The 14,915-nt window shown below is 41.6% G+C and overlaps 1 protein-coding gene and 2 long non-coding RNA genes across 3 annotated transcripts in view; 1 reads left to right on the forward strand and 2 right to left on the reverse strand.

Annotated features, from left to right (window-relative positions):
* The window catches only part of hyal6 (hyaluronoglucosaminidase 6), a 64,236-nt gene that overhangs the window by 43,909 nt on the left and 5,412 nt on the right, over positions 1-14,915 (reverse strand). The window lies entirely within an intron of this gene.
* Positions 9,941-10,934, forward strand: LOC119415865. The gene is made up of 3 exons (XR_005187072.1): positions 9,941-10,023; positions 10,288-10,379; positions 10,491-10,934. It is a non-coding gene; the product is annotated as an uncharacterized LOC119415865 (long non-coding RNA).
* On the reverse strand, positions 11,686-12,318 carry LOC119415866. The gene is made up of 3 exons (XR_005187073.1): positions 12,292-12,318; positions 12,076-12,172; positions 11,686-11,763 (listed from the first exon to the last, which is right to left on the reverse strand). It is a non-coding gene; the product is annotated as an uncharacterized LOC119415866 (long non-coding RNA).

The following is a 14,915-nucleotide window of genomic DNA, read 5'->3' on the forward strand; positions in this document are numbered from 1 at the left end:
TGTGTCGTTTTGGTTCTCGTATCATCTGGGTACCTTGAGTCATAACACCGACATCTGTAATGTTGTCATTCGCGCCTTCAGATTTAGTAGCGATCACATCACTACATAGTGCTCCAGGTTGGTTTCCCATTTCAGCGTGTTTCAAAGTTTCTAACAACCTTTGTAGTTTCTCTGTCTCTTCCGAGCTCAGAGGTGTAGGGCATTGTATCTGGAACTTTTGTGATTTTATCGCCTCGGTTCGTTTCGTCCGAGGTGGGGGAGGGTTAGGTACGTCTTTTGGGGGTTCCTCTTCGGACTTCCCCTGATAATATGGGTCCTCTTGGATCCCATATCTTTGCGTCCTACGCACACCCCATTTACGATAATCACGTTCATCCTCTGAAAGAGGAGCTTTTCTGTCCCAGCGTGGACCTTCATTACGCGGTTTGTTAGTTTGAAAATACTGCTTTTTCTCGCCTTTTTTAGGAGGAGGGGTCAATGCACTCCATCCGTCCAGTTCTAGGGAGTGGGGTTTAACCTTTATACCAGGAAACACCTCTATGGGCGTCTTAGCATGAGAACATGCCTCAAACACATTCATAGCACACTGTTTAATCTCATTGATGGATTTTTCTCTGAAATTTGCCATAATTTGTACTGACATGCGTATGTCAGTGTGGAGATTTTTGCTGAAAACAAATTTAAAACCTTCTTCTTCCTCCATTCCGGTTTCATTTCTGTAACCAAAATAAGCTTGGAAGATTCTTTTGTAATAGACCTTTGGATGTTCATGCTTGCCCTGCGTGACCTTGTCAGCAGCTGGGAAACCAGCAGGTCCCGTGCAGGGGTCGTACTCTCTGATCAAAGCTTTGCACAGAAGGTTGTAATCCCTTCTCGTTGCATCAGGTAGACGCTCGATGAAGGTGAACACCTCTCTGTCCGAAGTGAGCCTTATCAGACTGATTTTATCCTCAACCGTAGCATTAGGATAACCACTCAGTCTGAATTCAAGGTCTTTGAGGTACGCTTTTGTTCCAGTTGAACCCATTGGTCCCAGTACAAAGCGTTGTACATATTTTGAGAGTTTCAGCAGATCATCTATTGAAAGAGGAAGTTTCCATGCACTCTGTTGCCTGTTTGGTAGAGGAGACCAGTTCCGGTCTGTCTCTACCACTTTAGGTATGGATGGAGGGGTGTGTGATGTAAGGAGATTTGGGTCTGAAACCCAGTGTGTCTCCACATTCTGTCCACGCCTCTCACCATATTTCCTTTCTGCATGGCAAAGTTGTGTTTTAAGCACGTCTATTTCAGCTTTGCAGCGGGACACTTGTGACATTTTCTCGTCGTGATCCCGTCTTAATGCAAAGTATTCTCTGGACAACAGCTCATTCATTGCTTAATCACTACTTTTGTCGATGTTGAGACATCGTTTAATTGGTTTTTGGTATTGTTTATGAACACCCCAAGCAAGAATGAATTTTGTGTGACTTTAGTTAGAGACTAAGAGGACTTTAACTATGCCAACATGCAGTTCATTTGTTAAACTTCAATATTTGAGTAGTCAATGTAGATTAATGCTACCTTAAGTACCATAACCTACATTGGTCTCATGACGCTCAAGCCGAACCTACTCGAACAATCCTATTCGGGGGTGGGGGGGTGGGGGGGCGCTAGCTAATCCTTCAGTTGAGTCTCGCCATAGACTCCAAAACATTTAGGGGGAAACCAAAAAAACAAACCTCAAGTCGTTCTTCTAAAGGGACAACAGACAATTGAACCAAACTATATTTTGCCATGTAAATCTAACTTAAACCAAGTTAGGAATGGAAGAATAGTTTGGAATGCCCTTCTATAGGTATAAATTCCTATATATAATTTTTTAGCATCACCCACCCTTTAACTGGTAACTTTAGCTGATCTAAACCATGATAGCTTACACACCAGGTGCATATAGGTTAAGGTCTTATGTAAAATCCCACTCATAAACCCAACTAAAACCACATAAATGCATAACACATAGAACCAGAATGGCACCCACTGGGAACCACCAGCAGCAACCTTCGCTGAAGGGACCTACAACTCCATCGTGGGTCTCCAATCTCCATCCAGTGGTCGCCTCTGCAGTTCAATCGAGGGAACCTCTCTGCATGCTGATCAATCAACACCTCCAATCGTTGTGGATTTATTGTTGTGGGTTATATGACTTTTTCCAATGGATTACCGACTTTGTTTCCAAGGGGTTAAAGCGTTGCTACATTGGAATTACCATCAACATAATGGAATTACCATCAACATAATGGAATTACCAACAACATTGTGGAATTACCTAAACCGTTGTGGGATTACCTTCTTTGACTTTTGTTTTCCTCTTGCTGGATTACATCAGGATCAAGGACATTCAGAGGTGTAAGTTCATGTTGGAATTAATCCCCATGGACAGGCGATGATTTCCAAAGGGGGGACTGTAGTGAACTAGGCCTCCGACCAAAATCTGTCTCTGAAGACCTTCATGGGACAGGAACTGTTATTTCATTGATTTGAATCCAGAAATACAAATTAGCTCATCCAGAGACTGTCTAAATGTATCCTGAACTAATCAATTGAAAGAACACTCTTCCTTTTTACATTATCATTAGTATTTTACAATATCTTGATAATCAAAAGTGTGTTTAGTTCATATCATTTCTAATGTTGAATGTAAACCACTCATTTAAATCAACTGTGAAACAGTATTAATGATTTTTAAACCTCATTTAAATTAGAAATCAAGTTCAATGTCTATTTACAAAGTAATTATGCATTTTGATCTTCTGTCTGGATGAGAAGTCAGTGATGTCGGTCGAAAGATGTAGAAATAAAGGTTGAATTAAATTGAAATAACTATTTTAGAGTTAATGTCATAACAAGAAGTAGCCTGACCAACAGCTTTTCTTGTGTGAATAGAGCACGCTCCACATCTCAGCATCCTAGTCACAGTCTAAGAAACTTAGTGTAGCCCAAGTTAACTTTTATGGGGAAAAATATCACTAGCCAATATGAAATAATAAAAATAATAACTCCTTACCTAGCATAGAGCAATATGATCATCATCCATTGTGTTTATTAGTAGCTTAAAATACCTAAATAAAACTCCAGTAGTGAGCTAGGTCTACTCTAACCTTGCCCATTTGTGGAGTCAAGAGATAGACATGTAACATTAACAAAGTATGAACAACATTCTGGAATTGTTTCTATAAAAACATCAAATATTTTACTTTGTACGTGTACGGTAAGATCGCTTAGCCCATGACCAAATGTAACCCAGGGTGAGCTCATCTTGGACAAACAAACAAACAACATGGCTGTAATGTGGAGGTAGTGAAGCTCACAATGTTCATTCAGAGGATGAGGAGCTGCGGGGAGTCTGACTTTGTTTACCGTCAGTAAATGAACAGAATCAAACAGCGCATTTTTCTCCACCTTGTCCCTTTCAATTTAAAAATGATGCTCTGCTTTGTTATGTGGGTTTTTAGGTTAAAATCTTGATTATCTGTCGCTGTTTGTAATGTAAAAAAAATACAAAAAAAATCTGAACTCTTCCTGATTAAAGTGCACGCATTCTCCGGTAAAAATATCGCTATTTTTATATTGTGACGTCCTGCTGGATACTGAAACCGGGGAAAAATGTGAATAACCATCACTTTATTGTGTAAATAGTTACTGTCGGCTGTAACCATGCCAATACAACAACAAACTCGTTAGTGAAAGCATTCTCCGGTAAAAAATATCCCAGTTTTTATATGAAAGGCTGGTTGCATATATATTATAACTGTTTTAGATTTAAGATATGATGTGTACAATTATGTTGTTGTGTTAAATTTTAGACCAAGAGTTGATTTTTCTCATAACATTTCTTCACACCAGGGGTGATTCTAGAAGCCCTTTTTAGGGGCTTTAACCCCCCAGTGTTGACAATGGCTTTTGGCTTGAACCACACAGTGGGTATTAGCATTAGAATTATTGTAAGGGGGACATATTGGTGTGAGGTCTGTGGGTCCTCCCCCATAACTTTTTGAATAAAGTAGCTGCTATTGCCTAAATTCTGGTATATTTGAACAGGTTTTAAAACATTTATGTTGACCTACATAAGTAAATCCTTTATTCAATAACTGTTTTAGAAAGCATGGCACAAGAAGTAGCCCTAAGCATTTTGTTTGTCTTTAATTTTTCTACCTAACACAGGAAGCTGTTAGCTCTGGAAGCAAGCTGTTAAACAGCTTTGGACACAAAGACCCTTGTCACACACTTCAAAAGAGCAGGTAAGATACGTAAAATCTTGTAATCTCTGCCTGGTGAAGCTGCTTAAATAATTATAAAATATGATAAGTGAAATAAAAAAATTGAGCTACTGTAATTTATAATTGCAAATGTAACATTATCTTGACTTAATTTCAAATGTAAATCTCGTGTTTATGATAAAATATTTCTTTCCAAAAGAAAGGCCAACAAATTGAAATATAATTTTATCAGATAATATATTAACTTAATGAAATGTCTAGATATATGTATCCTGTTTTGTTATTTAGAATGATATTGTGTTAAAACATGATCTGATTCCGTTTCTGATAGAAAATGTAGTTTCAGCTACATGCCTACAACTCGCAGACATTCACGCACCCACCCATTATAGAACACAAGATGGCGAGATATTATTGGTTGAGAGCTGGGTCACATGATAGAGTAGGGCTTCCCATTCATCAATGGTAGTGACGACTCCAGGAGGTATGGCCGAGCTTTGAAGAAGATGGGTTGTCTGTTTACGTTCGGGGCCATTGTTCGTGACCGCATGGTGGAGTTACAATGGCCCAGGGCTGGTGAGCTTGTACTTTACATGTAAAATAAACCTTCTGAAATGGAAGACAATTGCTCCTCCTCTCCCTACTTCAGATTAGAACACATTCTTACAATTTGGTGACTCCGACGTGATTCTGGTAGCGGGAAAAGAAGGGGGGAGGGAGTTGTTTTCCTTTTTGCTTTGGTTGGGCAAACATCGCTCTGCAGTCAAACGGCGCCGTAATATGAACAAGGTAGGCAGAAAATATTTTCATTTTCCCTTTCTACACATTGGGCATGCTAAAATTGTAGTTGTTGACTGTGGAGTGATTTTCTCCCATGGTTCATGACGGTCGACCATTTGTTTCCGACGGTATTTGAGAATTTGATCTAAATTCATATGTCTGGAGCTATGCAGATACATTACTGCATGCAGAGTACAAGATCACATCTTGTTATATATGAAGGCCTTGTTTTAGATATTATTTTGAGACTGTTAGCTGAGTTTCAACCTTTTCTGTGCAGTTCTGGCCCTCTGCCGACCATTATTGACCGACCATTGGTTTGTGCAGTGTGCCGAGTCATATTTTCAGTATGATCGTCGGGCACTTTTGGAGCTCCGTACATTTGCTGAAATTCCCGCGGAGTTTTTGAACAGCGGCCAGCACTCTCCCCCACCGGTCCTATCTGAGATTCCTGCGTTCCTTCTGCGTGACCCTGGCCTTTCTCCATGGAGGAAACGTCGCAGACGTCGTGGGAAGCGTGCAGGGATTTTGGTGAAACTGAGGCAAAGAGTGGATTATTCTATCAGGACTCGCTCTGGACCTGATCATCTCCTCTCTGACCCGTGGTGCTCCCAGGGCCCGGCTGCTGGCCAGCTGCCTGCGCGCTCAGTCCATGGAAACACCTGGAGTTGTTTACCTGTGCGCCGCACCAGCAGACCAGGAGGAGCTGTTCTTCATAACCTGCGCCCGCTGGCGCGCGCGTCTCCATCCACGGCTGTGCCTGTGTTGGACAATATCAGGATGTGTTTAATCAACGCAAGGTCTGTTTCCAACAAGACGTTTATCCTCAATGACTTTTTTAAAGATGAGGAGTTGGATTTTCTGTTCGTCACGGAATCTTGGATTTCTGATGGTGAGTCCAGCGCCTTGGTGGAACTACTACCACTGGACTGTCTGTGTTTCAATGCCCCGCGGCCATCAGGTCGGCGCGGGGGGGGATTATTAACAGTTTTTAAAGCAAACTTGGCCTGTAAACAGTTGTCCATCCCGGTGTCCCGCGCCAGCTTCGAGCTGAGCGCCTTTGAACTTGGACACTCTCCTCCGGTCCTGTGTGCGCTCATCTACCGCCCACCTCGTTCTAAGGACTTCATAAATGAATTCTCTGACTTTTTGGCTGATATCACACAGAGATACACTCACTTTTTGTTTATTGGTGACTTTAATTTGCATGTGTGTTGTCAGGAGAAGCCCTTAGTGAAGGACTTTCTGGATTTATTGGACTCTTTTGGCTTAGCTCAGCAGGTGAGCGGCCCCACCCAAGAACATGGTCACACGCTGGACCTCGTTTTAACACGCGATGTCTCTGTTTCTAATTTGAAAATCGGTGACAATGTTTTTTCAGATCACATGCCTGTATTGTTTGACTTCACCCCCCCTTGTCCTACTGCTAAGACGCGCGTTCTTGCACGTACGCTTTCCATTAACCGTTTCACTGCTGCTCGTTTTAATGAAAGTTTTAATTCTGAGAGGCTCGAACAGTTCCCGGTGTCTCTTACCACTGAGGAGCTAACCTCTCAGTTCAACTCTGCCTGTTTAAATGTTCTGGACCGTGTTGCTCCCCTTAAGACCAGAAAAACGAAACTTAAATCAGAGCCTTGGCTGAATGACGTCACACGAGCCGTTAGGCGGCAGTGTCGCAGAGCTGAACGAAAGTGGAGGAAGGACAGGCTCCAGGTGTCTTTTCAAATGTTAAGGGAGAGTTGGCGTCACTATCAGAAAACCGTTAAAGCTGCCAAATGTAAATTCTTCTCTGATTTAATTGTCTCCAACTCCCACAACCCCCGAGTTCTCTTCTCCACCCTGAACTCAGTTCTACACCTCAGTGAGCCTTCACCTCTGGAAGCCTCAACTGAGCTGTGTGAGAACTTCCTCCATTTCTTTTTAGAAAAAGTGGCAAACACCCGGGCACTCATTTCTCCGCCAGCTCATGATCTGTCCATCCCATCTCAGTGTGTGGCTGTGTTTGACCACTTTGAGCCCATCTCTCTGTCCTCTCTGGGTATGTTTACATGGACAAAAGTAACCGGATCAGATGGCCGGTCGGAACAAAAGTGTGTCATGTAAACGCTCCGTTCGGGTTATTTTTTGTGTATTCGGCGCGATCCGTTATAATTTGTGATCAGATCGAAACGGGTGGTTTACGCCGATCCGTGGCCCGATCGGTGCGCATGTAAACACTTGATCTGTTCGTTTTTATCTGATGGTGAAAAAATGACCTGACTGCGCATGTGCGGCGCGTACCTCTACGCGTTTCCTTTTCCGCCTGGCTAATGTGTAGATGCTAACATGGCGGGGAAGCAGAACTGGTCGGTGAGCGATACAACATTTCTAATCGAAACGTTAAAAGAACTCAAAATTATCGAACGCCTTGACGGTCGAAAGTGTAGGAACACGGAGTTATTTAAACAAGTGCATGAAAAACTGGAAGAAGCCGGAATCCATCGAACAATTGAGCAAATAAAAAAACGCTGGAAGAGCTTGAAAGCTAAGAACTACCAAGCTAAGAACAAGAACGGGAGAAGTGGCTCCGACCCCACCACTTTTTCATTTTACATGTTGATGGACGAACTGATGAGAGAGCGGCCACTGGCCAACACGACGAGAAGGGGGTCTCTGCAGACCAAAAGTGGGCGTTTCTGGTGAGTAGGCGTTTATGGGCGGCGAACACTGATTGGCTGTGGGTAACCCTTAAAGTCACGAGGATTATTGATGAGGTAACGTTTCTTTGCGATGTTTGACAAAGAAATATGATTTATTGTACTTATAAAGTATGTTATGTTTTCACTTATGCATTTTATTGAAGTACGTTTATTGTAGGTCACGATAGTTTCGACCGTTCTCTCGTTGTTGTCGTAACGCACTGAGGTAAAGTGAGCCTCCACAGCAGCTCTCACTGTGCACGTTTACAACAACTGGGTGTTGCTTTTCAAAATAAAAGCTGAAAATAAAAGTTCTTAATACTTGAAAAATAAATATTTAAAAGCTGAGTATAACTGAAAAATATGAAAAACAAATAACTAATAGTTGTTATTAGCTGAAAAATAAACAAATAAAAGCTGTTAATTATATCTATGTCTTTCTGCCATGTCAGGAACCACTCTCACTTCAGGTTGACTCTAGAAGACCCCAAGATGTTGCTCAACAATGTTGACCAACATCTGATGTTGACTTTCAAAATAAATCACCTCCAAAGTTTAACATAGTTCATAGTAATAGTCAAAAGTTGCTGACCTTGTTGCAACATGAGTTAACACAAATATGAGTGTAAATTGTCAATGATTCAATAATGAGTAATAACTTATTCAATAAAAAGTCTGTAATTTGTCAATAATAGTCAATAATTCATTCAAGAATAGATTATGGGTGTTTGGTATGGCTCAGTGGCTAAAATGGGTTGGATGTTAGAGAAATTACTTAATTTTAAATTACCTGAATGCACAAATTCCTTCATTTATAGTTAAACTTTAGGAAATCAACTTTTTTTTTCCTTGTGAAAAAAATATCAAAATTAACTTTAAAATCCAATCCAGGATTAAGTAACAACTAGCAACACTCTAACTGTACTATGTTCTGTGTTTCCAACAGATGCTACGATGACTTCTAAAAATGGATGTCCCAATAAACACAATAAAAAAAATTCAATGATGCATCAAATGTTGTCTGAGTATGTTTAAAGGTAATAAAAAAATGTGAAATCTGGAAAACAAAGAGAATTCCTGAATCTGTCTTGTGTGCTTTGATGTGTACATAAGTTTATTGGAGGTCCTGAAACAACTTTTCTGAGAACACAAAGATTTTTATTTTACCTTTGGCCAAGATGTCAGTTTGAAGTCAGGCTGCTTACTGCAAAACCAAGAGGGTTTTTAAGACAGACAGTCTTCATTTGTATTGTTTTGTCGACTAAGCTAAATGTAATTTCTAAAATATGGATAAATCTGATCTCATCATGCAGCATGAGCAACTGGGTACAGGTGTGAGGGCCAAAAGTCTGGTTATGTACTGACTCCTAAATGTGCTGGTTTTCTACTGAAACATGGAGTAGGGTTGACCTTTAAAATGTGAGAAAGCTGATGAAATTAACCAGTAAACAGAAATACCTGCTCCAGTTGCAGAAATCTGACAGAACCTGACAATCACTCATCTGCAGTGACTGCAGGTTGAACAAGAAAATGTGAAGTTAAAGGAAACCTCCTTTGTCCCAAGGCCACTTTAAGTATCGTTAATATTTTTCTTTCTTTATTAATCGATTGTAACTTTGTTCACATTTTTCAACAACCAAAATGGAATTTGTTTTTTTAATGTTATGGCTAGGTATTAAAAAAAAAACTAACATTTAGCTCCCCCACTACCCAGTTATGTTGCTCTTATTTTGAAATGTAACCGGAAGTTCTGTGTTAAGAGAGTCGAAAAAAGAAGTTATGGAGACGCCGCGGCAGTATACTGGAGCGATGTCGAACCGAGACGCCGCTAATGTCGAACCGGTTAACACCATAGACATAATATGCCTGTGGTTAACACAATCTGCCAATAACGCCTTGTTTTTAGACATCATGTGTCTGTGGTTACGGCATTTTATCGTTCAGCCTTTTTTTTTTTCTATCGTTCAGCCTTTTTTTTTCTATCGTCCAATCAGATGTGGCCGTCCAGACACGCCCATTTTTCTATCGTCCAATCAGATGTGGCCGTCCAGACACGCCCATTTTCCTATCGTCCAATCAGATATGACCGCCCAGATACGCCCACTTTCCTATCGTCCAATCAGATATGAGCGCCCAGATACGCCCACTTTCCTATAGTCCAATCAGATATGAGCGCCCAGATACGCCTTCCGAATTTGCCTGCAGAGACCCCTTCTTGAACACGACAGGCAGCGGTGTGGACCAAGGTTATGAGGAGGAATCTGAGGACTACAGCCCCGAAGCAAATCCGGAACAAAGCATCCTTTCCGGTAAGATACTCTTCAAGCCACATTAACCCTCTGTACTGTATTACTTGGTGTAACTGGGATACAACAAATATGTTAAAATGTAATTATAGTAAGAAACAAGAGTAGCTTTAGGGCTAGCATAATTATACCTCCAAGGATTGTACACAGTAGAGAACATGAGACCTATATTGTGGATTATAACACTACCCCAACTAACCAGATAATTAACCTAACAAATTTCAACATACCAGGGGACCAGTTAGACTTTATTTTTTTCTTTTTCAGATGATGAGTCCAGCTTTGAAGAAGCAGCTGACAGCAGCACACAACAAACAACAGTCCAAGAAACTTTCAACAGACGAGGACATCAAGGAAGAGTAAGTTGTGTCTTCCAGATGACAAAAACAGTAACAAATGTTTATACAGTGTTTAGAGAGATTATGTTAGTACTGCATCCAAGCAAGTAATAGTGTTTTACATCATTGCAGGACCACGAGGGAACTCTGGTTATGCAGACTTGGGCCACCGAACAGCAATCCTTCTACCAGAAGATGCAAGAGTCCCAGAACAAATGGATAGAAGAACAACAGGAACGATGGCAGCAAAGAGAAGAAAGGTTGTTTGTAAGGTTCTTAGAAGAAAACACACTCTCAACTGAGCGCCTAGTGAGGCAATGTTTTGATGGATTAAAGTCCATCATGACTCAAATGACCCCACCTCCACAGGGAAGATCTCCAGTTCCTCCCTACCCTCAGCATCAATACCCAGGTCAAAGCCGGTCTGCTCAATTTCCTCAGAACCCAAGCTACAACTCGGATTACCACCTCCATGACCTAAACTAAAGTTAAAAAAAAGTTTGTTATTTGAGCAGCAGCTAAAGTTTCATATTATATATATATAGATATTTTTTTATATTGTAATTCTGAAAGTACAGGATGAGTTGATAAAGAAGTTACTGTTGAATTGCACGTTACTGTAGTTTTAAATGACCAAAGAATGTTTTTTTCTGTTTTCATTACAAGATGTGATGATCTGTGCACATTGTCTGTTTTGCACAAACTTTTTGAATGTATAATTTTTATGTTTTTGTGATGTAGGCTACCTCAAATTGCACTGAGAATGAAACACATTTCACACAGTGCCAACAAGCAATATAAAATGTTTACAAGAATTTATTAAAATGTTTGGTCCATTAAAGAGCTCCGATGTACACTAGTATTATTTGCCGTTTTGTTATAATATCTTTATACAAATGTTAGCTGCATCTGAACACATACATGACAAGTATATATTGTATATTTAAAAAGCCCCTTTAATGCAGATGGCCTGTACGGAGTGGAAACTTGGACATATATGCAGTCAGTGCCTCTCTTGCACCGTTTCCACCAACACTGCACTGAAGATTCGCTGGCTGGTTAGGCTGAGGGTAGTTGTTTGCACGGTCACGTGCCTCTTCCAACCAGTTGCTGTTGCCATAATCCCTCTCCCTCTGGCAGAAGTTGTGGAGTGCACAACAGGTGGCGATCATTTTTGGAGCAAAGGTGAAATGAAAGTCACTTCTTTTTAGAAGAACTCTCCACCGTGACTTCAGCAACCCGAAGGTCATCTCTACGCCCACCCTGACTGAGCTAAGGTAAACATTAAATGATTTGTTGAGGAGTCAGACGAGGAGAGTTTGGGTGTCCTTTGATGAGCCAGTCCAACAGCGGGTATGCAGGGTCACCAACAACGAGGAGACTGACGTCCTTTCCTTCGATGTTCCTCACAGACCGCAAAAAAAGGACATACTAATATTTAGTATTTTACTTAGACATTGTTTAAAGGCATGGTTCAAACAAACTCTTTTTTTTTAAATAAAACTTTACAGCTATGTATCTCTACTTTGAGAACCTTAGCTGTAATAGTTGTAGTAATACTAAATACAATATAGCAAATATTGGCAACATTTAACCATTTGTTTAAAGGCATGCTTCTAACAAACATTTAAAAAAATAATTTTACAGCTAAGTATCTCTACTTTATAGTTTATAGTTGTAGAAATAATAAATACAATATAGTAAATATTAGCCTTACTTTTGGCATTAGATGAGCCCTTTGATAGAGGTCAGAGTGGCGCAGGACATTGGCATCATGGACACTGCCTGGCATCTTGCAACTGATGCTCCAGAAACTGAGAAAAACAGAGGAAGAACAGTAATTAATAATAAATACAGACAGTATCAAGCATAGACAGGTAGAAAAAGAAAGAAAAACAAGTTTATTTAAGCATACAGCGTGTATTTGTCTTACCAGCAGTTGTTCACAACAGCTTGGAGGACATAGGATGGCCAGCCTTTACGGTTAACAAAGTCTTTATATCCATCAGAGGGGGGAAGAACCGGGATGTGTGATCCATCGATGAGACCCATAATATGAGGGATGTGATGGGAAGCCTCAAAAGCTCTGGCGATCTCCAGTGCCTCCATGTCAGTTGGTGCTCGGATCAGCTGTTTAATTGGCCCTCTCACCATGCTTTTACAAAACATGTACACACAATTTTTAACACTGCTCTTACTTATTCCAAATTGATTTGCAATGACTCGCTATTCGGCACAGCTGCCCAGTTTATACAGAACTGCAACTCGCATCATGAGCGGAATTGGAGTTCTAACAGTCACCTCTTCTGGGGCTAAATGACTCTCCATCAAAGTGCACAACTTTGTGAAAGACAGATGTGTCATGCGAAAATTCTGCTTCCACTCCGGGTCGGTGAACTGCGTGAGGACCACACGCTCCCACCAGTCTTTACTTCGAACTTTCATCCACTGGTTTCTGGTCGTTTGTGGAGGTAGTGGCAGCAGCATTAAACTTGCCGGCAGCAAAGAACTTTCTCGGATGTATTTTTCCTTCCGCGCTCTCATCCTACGAAGAAAAAAGACTAAAAGCATGCGTTGCTTCGCCTGTAGCTCAAGCAGGGAGTGCAGTAACAACTCCATCACAGTCATTAAAACCTGTCGCGGGTCCATTTTTGTCGCTCAAGTGTGTTTACGTTCGTCCCGGAAAGAGAACTTCTTCTTCTATGGTTTACACGGAAGTAACTTCTTCTTCGGTGGTTTTTTAAAGAGAGTTTACCACTCTGCGCATGTCAGTACTTCTGTTCAGAATCAAAGCCCGTTGCATGTAAACGCACATCGTGAACGGATTGTGCCCATGTAAACGATACATTTGAATTATTCAAACAGAACACATTTCAATCCGGTCAAAGAATTCTGCGCATGTAAACATAGCTTCTGGAGCAGGTAATGTGCAGCATGAAACCATCTGGTTCCCCCTTTGATGTGGTCCCCCCTCGACTACTAAAGTAAGTTTTTCCTACCCTGGGTCCTTTTATCCTCGCTATTCTGAATAGCAGTTTATCCTCAGGTGTGGTGCCAAAGACTTTTAAACATGCTGCTGTCCAGCCCCTCCTGAAAAAAACCTAACCTTGACCCCTCAGTCATGTCCAACTTCCGGCCTGTCTCCAGACTCCCATTCACCTCTAAACTACTGGAAAAAATTGTGGAGTCTCAGTTGAAACAGTTTTTGGGGGATCACGCTATCCTTGAGTTATTCCAATCTGGCTTCAAATCTCTCCATAGCACTGAAACTGCTCTACTGAAGGTTTTTAACGACATTTTCATTTCCACAGACGCAGGTGATTCTGTGCTGTTGGTCCTATTGGACCTTACATCTGCTTTTGACACCATCGACCACAAGATCCTCCTTTCTAGACTGGAGCAGTGGGTGGGCATCACAGGGTCAGCCCTTAAATGGTTTGGGTCCTACCTATCTGACAGAACCTTCTGTGTCAATATCAAAGATTCTAGTTCGGCATCGACAGCGCTCCAGTGGGGGGTACCGCAGGGGTCCATCCTCGGTCCCCTTCTCTTTTCTTTATACCTGCTGCCACTAGGTGTTATCTTCCGCAAACACGACATACCCTTTCATTTCTAGGCCGATGATTGCCAAATTTACGTCCCCCTGAGGCACAGAGGCACACGCTCTATTCAGCCTCTTATTGACTGCCTGGCTGACATCTGGGACTGGATGGCTTTAAACTTCTTAAGCTTCAATGAGAAGAAGTCTGAAGTCATGCTGTTCCATCCCAGTGGCTCACTCATGAACCATGACATTGACCTTTTCTCTCTAGCCCCGCTAGAGAAACAAAAGGTCACTAATCTGGGGGTGATAATGGACCCATCCTTAAAACTCAACAGTCACGTAAACATGATGGTAAAATCCTGTTTTTTTCAGCTGAGACGGCTGTCTAAGCTGAAGCCTATACTCTCCAAAAAGAACCTTGAGACAGTGATCCACGCCTTCATAACATCTAGGCTTGATTACTGCAATTCACTTCTGTTTGGAATCAGTCAGTCCTCCATTGCTCGTCTACAACTGGTCCAAAATGCTACAGCCCGATTTTTAACTGGTACAGGCTATAGAGAGCACATCACGCCAGTTTTGGCCTCCCTGCACTGGCTACCCATTCACCTTCGGATCCATTTCAAAATTCTCATGTATGTTTTTAAATCACTGAACAGTTCCGCCCCATCCTATCTCACTGATCTTCTGCAGCCATATGTCCCACCGCGCTCTCTGAGGTCAGCAGACCAGATGCTTCTCTCAGTCCCAGAAACCCGTCGTAAGCTCAGAGGTGACAGGGCTTTCTCTGTTGCAGGTCCACGACTGTGGAATGAGTTGCCACTGTGTGTCCGGCAGGCTCCCACACTCTCAGACTTTAAGTCTCGCTTGAAGACCCACTTCTATTCGCTTGCCTTTAACACGGTGTGATTTGTTTTGGCCCGGTCTGTTCTCTACTCTGTTGGCCATTTTAGTTAGCTTCTGCTGCTATTTGTATCTGTATTTCTATTTTATGTTTTCCTGTCTGCTGTGCA

The sequence above is a fragment of the Nematolebias whitei genome, chromosome 10, assembly GCF_014905685.2.
Source record: "Nematolebias whitei isolate Nwh7 chromosome 10, NemWhi1, whole genome shotgun sequence".
Taxonomy (NCBI): domain Eukaryota; kingdom Metazoa; phylum Chordata; class Actinopteri; order Cyprinodontiformes; family Rivulidae; genus Nematolebias; species Nematolebias whitei.